The following is a 13,723-nucleotide window of genomic DNA, read 5'->3' as shown; positions in this document are numbered from 1 at the left end:
ATTGCTGCAGCCATGAATCATCTGAAGGAATGGGCGGGCATGGGAGCGTTAGCAGGCCTTCTGGTGTTGGTCTCCTTGGTTTGCCTGTGGTATATATGCAAGATTAGAGTCTCACAACAGTGTGATGCAGCCATGACCATTCAGGCCTTTACAGCCTTCGAAGCAGGACAGTCTCCCCAAGCATGGTTGGATACCATAAAAAAGTTAAAATGTTATGCTCAGGATGCGAGGCTAAGCACTGCACTCAGGGTCAGCTGCTGACCCAGAGAAGAGCATGTCTGATTGCATGCGGGTTGATGCCCCAGGTCCCGCCTCTGAGAAAAAGGTATTGGACGGGTCGGATGCTCTTTGGGTGGATGACACCTAAATGAACATCAGTACAAAGTCCCAATTTATTTCTAATATCAGAGATCACACCTCTACTCTTGCCTGATGCGTCTAAAACAAAAAGGGGGAACTGTAGAGAGCTGCGGAATTCTGTGCCTTAAAGATGGAGCTGGTTTCCACCTTCCACCTTCCCGATGGTCAGTGCTCTCTGTCACGAACAATTCCACATTTGGCTAAGGCTGAAGATCTGGCTTGCTTCCATGTATGTGGACCTATCTGCATGTCCCACATGGCACGCTGGGGTTGGCTACCCAGAGGCTATTTAAGCTGTGGGCTGGCTTTCCCCAGGGTCAGATGATTGTACAAGGTTCCTGAATACACTGCATTGAAAAAAAAAAAGTTATATCATTATATGCCAAAAACTATGTTTAAAGGTATGTGGTAACCATGTGGGTGACATAGGTGGGTAGAAGGAAAAATAACTCAGAAGTCCAGCCAGCAAAAGTGAGGGAAAGCAGTTTGCTTTGCACTGAAAGCCTTGAAACTCTAATCTCATCACCAGACTGAGTCAGCATGAGCTGCTCTGTGCCTGCCTCTGCGGCTTGCATCCTGTGAGGTCTGAAGTGGACGTGAAATAAAGACACAGATCCTTGGACCATAACTGTCATTGTCAATGCTGTTGCTTGATCGTGTTTGGGGCAGTTTTCAGCCTCACCACACACCTCATCTGACCCATACTGCATAAGGTATTGTTTTACATACGTGAATTTGTGGCCCAATCAGCTAAACGACATGCTCAGGGGATCAAGTGAGTATATGACAGTAGAGGGACTACTACACCTGATGACCTGAGCTTGACCCCCAGGATTAACATGACAGGAGAGAAACAGCTCCCACAAATTGTCTCTGACCTCCACAGGCACACTGTGGCTTGTATATACACAGTAAATGAATACATTTAATTAGAAAAAAATAAAGAACAAGAATTAAAACTTACACCTTTAACCTCAAAACCCATATCTTTTGCTCACCACCAACCACCCTTCTTGACTCTTAGTATTTCTGAATTTTGTGTTTTCACCAGAAACCAAAATCCTCCTCAATGATGTTCCCTCTCTGAGCATCAGTTTCTTTGCTGTAACATGAGATAAGTAGGTCACAGACTCAGGGAGGTTAGCTAAAAGGTGGGTGTGGGGATTCTTGATAAATTGCACAGGATTACAAAGATTCTCGAGTTCCATTCATTTCACTTATATGTGGCATGGTGTGCCATAGTGAACAAAGCAGGAACTTCAAGTTCCCTGTGACTGGAATTCAACTCTGCCCTCAGCTCATACTCTGTCCAGTCTTGAAGAAATTATCTCATTTCCCTAAGCCTTGGTACCCTGTCTGTGTAGTGAGGTGCGCTATTCTTTCCCCGCAGGGTTGTCATGAGGATTAAATGACACAGTGTACAGAAAACATTTAGCAGTTGCCAGGACGTTGAACGGTGACGAAGCGAGAGTGACTCTTAGGCTTGGCGTCATAGAGATGCATTGCACAGCAGGTCACGCTGGTAAGGGCAGGTAGCCAAGAAAGAATAGGCTGTACCACTCCCCACTGCCCTCATCCCCCTCCCACTCCTGTGGACCCTTTCTCCCAACAAGTCTTCTTCTGCTTTCTCTCTCTATCTCTCTTTCTCTTTCTTTCTTTCTTTCTTTCTTTCTTTCTTTCTTTCTTTCTTTCTTTCTTCTTCTTTTTTTTTGGTTTCAGTATATTTACATCCCAAGGGTGCCCATCCCTCCTCTCCTCCCAGCCCCACCTTCCCTCCTTTCCCTTTCCCCTCTCCCTTCCCTTCAAAAAAGGGGAGCCCCTTCCTCCACATCAATACTCCCAGCACACCAGTCCTCTTCTTGTTTGTGACCCACTTGAGCTTCTTGGGATTATTTATAGGCGTGTGAAGGTTACTTACTAGATTATGAGCACTTACCACTGTCTGCATCACTGAAGACATCACTGTCCCTCCTTCAGCAACCATTAACTTCAGAAAACCATTCAGGGAGCAGTGAGGCCTCGTGAGCGCCCCACATCTGTGATGGGCAGTTGATGGTGCCTGGCTTTTTTTAGTGTAGGTTCTGGGGATTGAACTCCGGTCCTCAAGCTTGTAAGGCTGATGGGACCATCTTTCCAAATCCTAATTTTGTATTAAAAAAATCTTTGCAGAGTTTGTATAAACTGTGTTGGAAAGAAAGTGTTGGCTGATTCTCCTCACTTGAGTCTCAGCTGCCAGTTTCAGTACCCATTTCCACACCGTCAGAAACTGCCTGGGCCCTTTTCAGTCAAGGCTTATGTATATTTTAAGCAAGAGATGTGTATTAGGGTTCTCTAAAGGAATAGAACTAATAAAATAAATGTGTGTATGTGTGTGTAGAGATAAAATGAATATACATGTGTATTTTCATTTTAATATTTAACAAATGATTTCAACTTAATATTTAATGAATATGGTCATTTTAATATATAATTTCTTAGAGTGTCTTAAACTCTAAGACCCAGCTAGTTCCATAATGGCCGTCTCCTGACAGGAAGGCTGAGAATACAGGGGTTGTTCAGTCCCCAAGGCTGTTTGTCTTGGCGGTCTGATCTGGTGCTGGAGTCCTAGAGGAGTCCTACAAGTATTCCTAAGGAGTTGTGGGTCTTCAGTCTCTTCTGGAACCCAGATGAGCTAGGTTCTAACACAGTGGAGGAGTGCCTGCCTCAGCAACAGGCAGATGAACTCGCCACAGAGGGTAGGATGAGCATGCAAACAAGCAAAGCTTTCTTTTTTCCATGTCCTTTACGTGGGCTGTCACCAGAAGGTGTGACCTAGGTCGGCAGTCCCACCTCAAATGATCCCTCAGGAATGTCCCTCACAGAGCTGATTCCAGATGTGGTCTCATGGACAGGTGACAGGTTGAAATAGTGAAGTGCATCTTTATGCAAAAGAGAAAACATAAACTATTCTGAATTGATGGAGGAGCGTGAATAATAAATTTGAGGTATTTTCTCCTCTTTTAATTACTAAATTTTCTCCTTTTCAGATTTATTTTTATTATTTTTTATTATGTGCCTGTGATGGTGTGTGTGCACATGAGTGCAGGTGTCCCCTGGGACTCACAGGTGTCATTACCCCCTGGATCTTAGTCACATGGGGTTATGATCCACCCAATCTGGGTGCTCGGAAAGGAGGGTCCTTCCTAGGAGCGGTGTTTGTTCACTACCAACTGCTGAGCTGTTTCCTCTTTTGGTGCTTCTAGTCAGGTCTTCTCATCGTGCTGGTGAGGACTCCTAGTGATCTGGGAGTGAGCTGTGTCCCTCCGTTTCCCTGGGCAGCCAGGAAGGCCTGGCTTTCTCAAGCCCCTCCCGACCCCCTCCACTTACCCCAGGGTACTGCATAAACAGAGCCCCTTTCCTCTCTATAAAAAAGGCAGGAGGCCTAGCTGTGGATTCCGGGTGAGTCTGATTGTTTCCTGCTCCCACGGTGGGGATACAAGTTAGTGGACATTCTCATAGGCTGTTTCCTGACTGAGTTTGACCTTGACAGTGAAGACACACGGCAGATAAACTAACATCAAATCAGGATGCCCGGCCTACCCAAAGTTCCGAATGGAAAGATGTTTTCAAGCTTCAGCAGCAGAAGCTTTAAACCACGCACCAGGGCTGAGGACGAGACCCTGTGGGCAGGGGCCAACCCATAGAATGTGGCTGATCTTGGGCTAAGCATGCCTAGGCCCAGGGCTCAGTCCCAGCACCCAAAAACAAAGTCAGGGAGAAGGAAAATCCACTGAAAGTTCTGCCTAGGCTAACTGCCTGTTAGCTGGGGAGAGAGACTTCTTGGTTATGTTGCGGTTATTCCCAAGTGAACTTTGAATTACCTGATGTGAAGCTTTGGTTTTCTTTGAAAACAGAGTTATTTAAGGTTTGATCATATTTACCCCCAACTCTTCCCAAATTCCGTTCCCACTACCATTCAAGTTAATGTCCTTTAAAAAATGTTCACACACACACACACACACACACAAACACACACACTGCAATAAATATAAAACTCTCCAAATCCAATTTGTGCCGTCTGTAACTCATAGGTGTGGGGTGATCCAGTGGAACGTGGTTTACCTACCAGGAGCCATATCCTTAAAGAAAACCAATTCTCCCTTCCCCAGAAGCCGGCAACTGCCTTTGCTAAGGGTGGAGGCTCATAATCACCCCCTCCCCATTTGACTTAGCTTAATCTAATAATTGACAACCTTAAGCTACAAAAACATCTTTAAATGCTTCAGAATCTTTGTAAACTAATGAGGACTAAGACAAGGACCAGGTTATTGTACTAAGTGAATATCACTGTTGAAATACAGTTTTTAATATTTTGAAAAATGGATCCAACTCACTTTTAATCCATGGCACCTGCTCACACGTAATTTGTACTGGGCTTCGATATCCTTTTATTACCAATTTCTCTTTGAATACAATCAAATCTTCCTTTTGCATAACTTTATGATGATGGAAAGTGCTACCCTTAAAGAAACAAGCAACTGGCCTGGAAAATTGGAGCTATGTTTTCTATTATTTCATGCACCGTCACACATCCCCAGGGGCAGGGGAATATTGGCAAATCCATGCCCCATTACTCAAACAGAGTCACTGCTCACCATACCACACCCTGCCTTTACTGCTTTCTCCTTCAACAAAATTGTTCACATTAATTTCACATTGCCTTCTGGTATTCTTTAGTTGTAATCATCCTCAAAGTCTGAATTTGGCTGTGAGAGCAAGCGTATTGGAGTCTTCAGAAGAATTAGGCCATCACTTTTACCCATTTGCATTATGGTTTTATTTGTGCTTCTGAGTATGTGCTCTGCTTACCTCATAAATTTAAGGTGTTTGCTGGTTATGCATGGCAAATGCACCACTCTAATGTCACTTCTGCTTAATTCATCTTTGCAGCTTGCCACAGAGGCTGTACTTGCTGGTGCCATGGCTGCTGAGATGCACCTGCTACTAAACTCTATTCAAGCAAGATTAAGCTTGAATGACCAGAAGTTACATTGATCTAGAAAAGACAGAACATGGTTTTCTTTGCACTTGCCTTTAATGAGGTCAGTACATTTCCAGGACCTGCAATTCAGACATTTTTAAGTGTGTGACTACCTATATGTGGGGGCCAAAGGCAACAGGGTGTTTCTGCTTGGCCAGGCCTGGTTAGCAGAGGGGCAGGTGTTAGGGTTCATCTGTGCATCCCACATGCTCATGTGCTTGACCACTTGCTCCCAGATCGTGGTGATAACTGTAGAACCTTATGGACATGGTTCCTACCTGGCAAGCTAAGCCACTGCAGGGGGCTCTAAGGGCATTAGCTTCTGGTTTCTGCCTGAGATCTTTATTTCTAATTGGCCTCCATGAAGTGACCAGTCACCAGCTCCACCACCACAGACTGAGCCGCTCCACCATGACAGGTCGTCCCTTTGAACCATGAGCCAAAATAAATCCTGCTCAAGTTGCCTCTGTCAAATATTCTGCCACCACTATGAAAACAGTAACTAATGCTGTAAGTCTGATACTGCCTTAGCTGTCCTCAGCTCAGGTGTGAGGGACAAGAGAAGCACGGAACCTTGTTTGACCTACTTACAGACACTTGGAAACCTTTCTTTCTTCCTTCATTCCTTCCTTCCTTTCTTCCTTCCCTTTTTGATTGAAGGCTTGATTGATTTATTCTAGTGCTGTGCCCTATCTGATGGCATTTGCTGTAACATGAGGACTGGAGACATCCATGGGAGTTCAGGCAGACTCTTATTAGCATCTAGAAAGAACAGGAAGCATTTTTGAGCTCTCTGGTGTGACAGTGATGAGGTGGGCTCACACGATGATCTCTGAGTAAGCCCACCCAGACATACCAGAGATGCCCTAAAAATAATGCTAGTTTGTCCTGGTTGCACCCACAGATTGTCCTTCAGATGCTGGAGCCTTCACTTGGATGCATTCTAATTACTTTGTGGCTATACATTCAGCATGGATTCCTTTAGATTTTACTTTCTCTGAATATGGAATAAAAATAGCAACCAGAGAGTACACAAACAAACAGAAAGATGTGTGCGCGCACACACACACACACACACGCACACACACCATCCTCCCTAAGCCTCTACTCTGATTTCTTCCAGTCCCTGTGCTGACAAAGGAGAGTGCAAAGCATTCTGCCTCTGCCACTGACCCTCGGCTACCTAACCTTAGGCTAATACTTAAATCTTTACTCTGATTCTTTAATATGGAGATTCTCTTTCACACAATATTTCAATGATCTACTGAAAAAATAGTGTGAACATTCTGTAAATGTATACAAGAAGGTACTATATTTCACTTGAGTTTGTTACGCAGGGCACTGATAGGCATGTGCTCTGAGTCAGTCAATGTTGGTGGTAAGAATGAGTGTATTTAAAACATCAGCTGGTTTGATTGTAAAAGTAGTATTCTCTGTTTTACTAAGAATTTTTATAAGCTGAACAGAAGGCTGAGAAGCAAAAAAAAGAATAAAATGAAAACTGAGCAAACTGAGTTATAAGTCAATCAATAGGTTTTTATTGAGTAACTAGTTTGTTCTGAATCTTGTCCCTCAGTATTGGGATTGTGGGGACTGTGAACAAAACAAAACCAAATCTGTGACTTCATGAAGCCTCCATTTTAGTAGAGAAAGATAAGCAATAAACATAATAAAGCTGTTAGTGTGCTGGAGGTTGAAAGATCAAGGAAGATCTGGCGTTACGATTTTAACCAGGGATCTCAGGAGAAACACCGCTGGAAAGGTGATATTGGGGTTATCGTGAAAGAGGCGAGGCATGGGTGGTGAAGATGGGTTCTCTTCTAGCTGCTTTGAACTGAGAGCAAACTCACGATGGGACATGTAACCAATATCAAGTCTCCTCGGAGAAGACCGTAAAGGATAAGATTAGAAACACTATGTATTTTTCTTGTCATGTGAGTAGAAGAGCTGTGGTGTGGTATTGCCTGTACAGTGTTGGTTCCTGAAGCAGAGTTCCTTGTTAGTATGGACTGGGTTCTTCAAGGAATGCATCTCTTGTTCCATAGCTATGTAAGAACAGAGTACTGTATGCCTTTGTCCAGGTGGGCAAAGAGCCCAACCTTGAGTGGAATAAGGGAGCCACAGCAGAAGAAATGCCTGTCCATGACAACAGTCATCAGCTTGTCAGTGACAGCAGATACCTCCTAAGCAGGCATCATCTTCTTGTCTCTTCAAAGAAAGACTTCAGCTGAGAGACACATGGTTTAAGCAAAGCAAATTACACAAGTGAGTTCTCCAGTGTGGACATTTAAGAAGTTTCTTATAGGCCCCTACCTCCTTTGACATCAGTGCTTAGTTCTTCCTCTTGGGTACCACCTTCATTTCACCCCATTGCACTCAGCATGCTCTGGAGCTAAGATGTTGCTTGCTGTGGCTTTTCCTCCCTTGGTTGTTGGGATCTTCTCTGGTGGGCCTATGTGGGCCACAAGAAAGTGCCCTATCGTTTCCATTTCTAAGATGGTGGCACAAAACTACTTCACCTCAAGATGTCAAGCCACAAAGCAGTATTTTACCTACCAGGAGACAGTAGTTTCCCTGGTTACCTTGTGTGTTATTCTCTGCCCGCCTAGTCAGGATGTACTGAACAACAAAAAGGACCTATCTACATGACACCCCTTCCCTCCTGCTCATCATGCCTGCCTCACTACTTCCTCTCACAGTATGAGAAAGAAAACACAAAACAAGACAGACTCTCCTGCAATTGGTTTAACATCTGGCTGGAGAAGCTGATCTGGAACAAAATGTAAATAACTAATTCCAGATGTAGCTAAATGCAAGATGTGACTGCAGTGTGTAAAGGAAGCCCTCTGAATGACCAGAGGTCTCTGAAGAAAGAGCTGTTCTATTTGGGTTGAGTATGTGTGAGTTGGGTCAGTGGGCATTTAGAAAATGGAGGCGACTAGGTAGAAAGAGCAGCCTTTTGGGGTACAGAACATGGCTACCATATATAAAGGAGATCTGATGGAACAGGAGCATCCAGGAAAGCCAGTGGGGGGCACCACTGGTGTCAGGGAGCTAAAGGCTCTGCCTGCAGAAGGTATTCAGCACCACTTTTGCTCTGTAACTCCAGAGTCACATGGCTAAAGTCATTGTTTTGTGGTGCTCATCCAGCATCCATGGTATCTTGCTACAGAGCCATAGCCTCCCCAGAACCAGAGGGGAGGGCAGGATGAAATCCAGAGCCCTTCTCATCAGCTACAACTCCCATGCGCTTCATTTCTGGTTGTCATAATGACCACCACATGGAAAACATTGACCTAGGGGCTAGCCTCCTGGAGTACAGACCCACAAAGATTTTTCATAGCTGGGTAATGACCCAAATGGGAGTCAGGCTAGAGAGAAATGTCTCCTGCTCCTTTTCTTTGTGCATCACCTTCCTGGACACTGGGCAAGAGGGAGAATGCCTTCACACCCTTGGAGCACTTGTTTTTATAAGTATGCCAATGGGACAGTACCCTTATCTTACTTAGGTTAATGGTGTTTATTGAACATCTGCTGGAGCCAGGCATGATGTTGATTTTTTTTTTCCATCGCTCAGCAGCAGGAGGTTCTTTTCTCTCATTCAGTCCTCTGGACAGCATGAGGGCATAGGTGTCAATTGTGCTTAATTACTGTATAGTAACTAAGAGGAGGAGACGTGTCCCCAGGGCCACATGATACACTGCTATAATAGTGACTCTGATTTAGTTGTCACCTACCCTGCAGGAGCATCACATAAGGCACTCCATAACTTCTCCTATCTGGTCAATGGGTGTCTCGTGCTCTACATCCAAAACACAACTGTTGCACGTGTTTTGTAGATAGATAGCATATCCTGCCACGCTAGTCAGGATGAGGAATCCCAGGATACATTTTAGCATAATCAGCCATTCAAACAACAGAAACCTCCCAGCCAGGGGAAACAGCAGGGGTGGAGGTGGGAGGAGATAGGTCACCCTCCCCTGGGACCACAGCTGCATGTCACGGCTGTTCATTGCTTCATAACTCTCATCCTTGGAGTGAAATCACAGACTGTCAAAGAAAAATATTAATAAAACTTCTATGAACTATGTCCCAAACCGCAGACTCTTGCTACTTCCTTACCCCATGTAGGAGTATTTTTATAGAACTATCCCTTCTAAGCCCGGAAGCCATATGCCAAATAAATTTTAAAAATTATGAACTATTCTTGGACTCTATGGGGCCTGGAGCCATTTACTAAATGCATTTGTGGCCCCCAGAGGAAGTCTAAAATTGGGGACATGAGCCTCTGGTCCTCCAGCTGCTGGTAAGCAAATTGGCCTGGATGGCTGAAACTGATCTGTTTGCTCCCCTGGTCTAGGAAGCTCCGTGCCCTGTCTGCTGTCACAGTGATTACTGTTAAGCCATAGTTTGTGATTAAAAATAAGAATATTTAGTGCCTTAAGCTGAGCAGACATTGCTTGAGATCAGAATTCCAAGCAACTCCATCTGGTTGGACTGCGGCAACCCTGAGAGACTATTGAGGCCACAGTGTACCCCCAGCCTTACCCCATAATGTGGCTGTAGTCAAGTCTGCCACAGCAGTCAAGTGCCATGGACATAGGGACTTTCTCCAAAGCTCTTGACTTCTGACACTCACACGGTCTCTGTGCTGGGTCAGCTGTATAGTACGAATAGGCCTGGACAGTGACCATCTCATGGGGCCTGTCCACTAACTCATGGCTCATTTACATGGACAGGGTAAATAAGCCTCCAAATGCTGACCATGGATTATGCAGGAAGGGTAGAACCAGACATGAGCTGGATGACCAGCTGACGGCAGAAGGGATGCCTGAGAAGCTGGCTGTTTTCTCTAACGTGCTTTCAGACTAGTTGGTTTCTCATTTTTTTACAGCCTCTTATTCCTTAGATTTTTTTTTCAAAGAAAGTTATTCACCATATGACTCCAGCTGGCCGAGAATGCACTAGTAGACCAAGCTGGTCTGAGCTTGCAGAGCCCTCCCCCCCCACCTCCTGAGTGCTGGTTAAGGCATGAGCCACCAAGCACAGGTTGTGAAATGTTTTACAGCCAGTCACATTGTTCCTCCACCTCACCTGCTGGCAGTGTCTGTTACCCATGCCCACCTACATCCAAAACTGCTTCATGGAAAACTCTAGCAACAAACAATTCAATGGCCTTTATTGCAGTACAATTGCCTTATTTTCTTGTAAGTTTTTATTAATCTCTTGTTTCCAACTTATAAATTAAACTTTATCATTGATATATATGTATATGAAAACCAGCATAGCTATGAATAGGATTGGTACTCTCTTTGGATTTAGGCATCCACACAGGATCTCAGAATGTATCCCATGCAGATAGCAAGAAACTACCAAAATGATGCAGTCTTTGGTGATGAGCTTAGTTAAAAGTAATGTTTCTATATTTTAAGAGGAGGTTAGAATATTGTTAGACAATGCTTTATTTAGATTTTTTATCAAAATACATGTTTTATTGACATTAATGTAAAAAACAAAACTTTGGAAAGAGCCAAAGGCCAATCCTTGCCTAGCCTAAAATGCAAGGTCTCCAATGCCTTAGAAACTGTTACCCCTGAGCTCACCCAGAGCAAACCTGGGCCTCATCTCATGCCTCAGGGGACATAAAAAAAAACTATCAATCAAGTCTCCAGGGCAAGAGCATTTTCTGTGCCAGTTCAGCTGATGTCCTTTTGCAGGGAAAGTGGGCGCAGGCGTGTGACATCACTCAAGACATATGGGCCATTCTCCTGGGAAAGAGACTTCACTGTAAGCAGTGGCATTGTACATTTGTTCAAATGACTTCAGCAAGCCACATAAGTTTTCTTTTTCTTTATCATTTTTGTGTGCCAGCCTGTGTGAATCTATGTGTATCACCTGTGTACACGGGTCCAAAAAGGCCAGAAGAGGTCCCCTAAAACTGTAGCTGTGAGCTGCCATTTGGGTGTGGAAACTGAATGGTCCTCTTTTCAGTGAAAACTGAAATGGTCCTCTGCAAGAGCAGCAAGCTCATTTAACTGTGGTGCCATCTCGCCAACCTCTTCAGCAAGCTGCGAGTCCTATGCCCATACCACAGGCTGGAGGAGAAAAATGTGGTCGAGGGCTATCACACAGCTCCCCAGTCCTCCTTTCATACCTCACCTCTTCCTTGAGGCATCACTGTTTAATTTCCTAATCTGCCTGTGTCCTTGTGTTGGTTTGGGTGGCCTCCTGTCACACTCCGCTGAGTTTATTGAAGGGAAGTTCTGAGGGAACAGAGGTCCCTCGGCTTCTTGCCCAGTCATGCTTTTCTCCACTGAGAACCATAGACAGACAGCCTAGAAATGAATTTGAGGATTTTAACCATCAGTCAGATGGCATCTAAAACAAGTCATAAAAAACAGCACACCTCTCCATTCATCCATAGCGTTTATAATTTTCCTGACATTTTTCTAGTTGTGTTTTTGTAGTTGAAACAGAAGAGTCAAAACCATGCTTAGTGGACAGGATGAAGCTTCCACAGGGGACAGACATTTTAATCACCCTGCTCTTTTCTGGGGATTCTTTGTTTTTGATGCAGCAGACTTGACTTCAGCCGCTAGCACCTTACAAATGCCATTTTAGGAGACCACAGTGCAGCTTACATTGAGACTTCCCCTCCAAAGTTAGCCAGGCTGTCTAGGGTAAGTTATGGGCTTTTCCCTGGAAAATCTAATTGTGGGAGCTGAGGAATGAAGCTACAGAGTTTTCAAAACCTTTTGGGGAATCACAGAAGTGCAAGGCTTCCTCCTTCCCTGCACAGATGCAGAAGGGAAGAAGGGAGGTCTTGCTCTTGAAAGAACATCGGCTAGTCGCCATTGCCTTTAGTGGAGGAGGGGTGGGGTTTTTGTTTATTTTGTTTGGGGTTGTGATTTCTTTTCTTCTTTGATGGAAAAACTGGCTTCACATGTTTTTCTTTTCCATCTCTGACCAAACTCTACACTTTTTTCTTTCTTCCTTCTTCTTCCTTCCCTCCCTTCCTTCCTCCCTCCTTCCTTCCTTCCTTCTTTCTTCCTCTCTTTCTCTTCCCCCTGGAAGATTGGGTGTAGCCCAAAATAAGTTAAGAAATTCCACACTACCCTTCTTGGAGGAAACTATTGAAAATAGGATGTCAGTGTTTAATGAAGCACCTGCGGGACATGGACCCACCTGGGGAAAAGCGGAACTGAAACAAAGATCATTAAGTGAGCCAGGCGTCTGCAGTGGAAAGACTGCAGGAGTCTACTCAGGATCTGCACAGCTTGTGGGCAAGCAGAGGGAGTACAGACCACACAATCTGAGGGTAATAGGGAGCCCTGTAGGATTTTGAGAAGACAGGCATGTGGCACAGAGAACATTTCAAATTTGAAGCCAACTTCTGCTCCTACACCCTATCTCGAAATCCAAAGCAAGCAAGAGAACGTAGCAGTGGTATGACATAGTATGGCTTGTGTTTTTAGAAAGTCATCGTAGGCGCTGAGTGGAAAATAGATGAGAACTGGGATAAGAAGAAAGGAAATTAGATGAAAACAGCTCAGGCAAGGAAGGTCTTAGAGGACCAGTGAGGACCACTGTTGTCTTCACTGGGGTGGTGATGAAGATGGTAGGCAAGGTGGATTTGAAATTTTGATTAGAAAATCAATGTCCCATGCCAATGGAATTAAAGTGAAAGAAGTCACAGGCGATCCTTGAGTCCTGGGGTGAGCAACTGGAGGCAAGGGGGAGGCCTTTACTGAGATGGAGCAGATGGGAATCTGGGAAAGCTGACAAGATTCAGTAGGAAGCCAGGAGCTTTCAGGGCAGCCTTGAACTAGGGTTGATGGTCAGAACTGGGTGTGAAGCATGCCCACTGAAGGGTAGGACTCCGACTCTTTGTATGTTCCCACTAGCTCTGCCTCCTCACTCTCCTTTGCCGGTTCCATCCCATTGTTTAAGGTCCGAATGTCACAGTGATAAGGACCCAGTCTTCAGGAGAATTGGCTTCCGAGACTGAGTGTGTTGTAAGCTCTGTCTGCTGCTGGCTCCATGGACTCCTGACTCCAGACTTCTGGGCTCTCAGCAGCTCGTCTTCTGCAGCTGCACTTTTAGTAGACATTTCGGGATTACCATGTGCCCTGACTCACCGAAAAGCCCTATTTCTGTATTTTCCCCAACTTTGTGTCAATCCTTGGAGCTACTGAGGCCAGACACTCAGCATCCAGCTGAAGTTCTGTTTGTTGCTATTGTTCTCTACCTTACAACCCAAGGCCTCTGCCTGGAATCCAGCTACATGTCCCTTCTCCTGCTGTAACCACCCTTCCAGCCAGCACAGCCTGTGTCTAGGTCACT

This window comes from Meriones unguiculatus, chromosome 19 (assembly GCF_030254825.1).
Source record: "Meriones unguiculatus strain TT.TT164.6M chromosome 19, Bangor_MerUng_6.1, whole genome shotgun sequence".
Classification (NCBI taxonomy): domain Eukaryota; kingdom Metazoa; phylum Chordata; class Mammalia; order Rodentia; family Muridae; genus Meriones; species Meriones unguiculatus.
Note: the sequence above shows the minus strand (reverse complement) of the source record.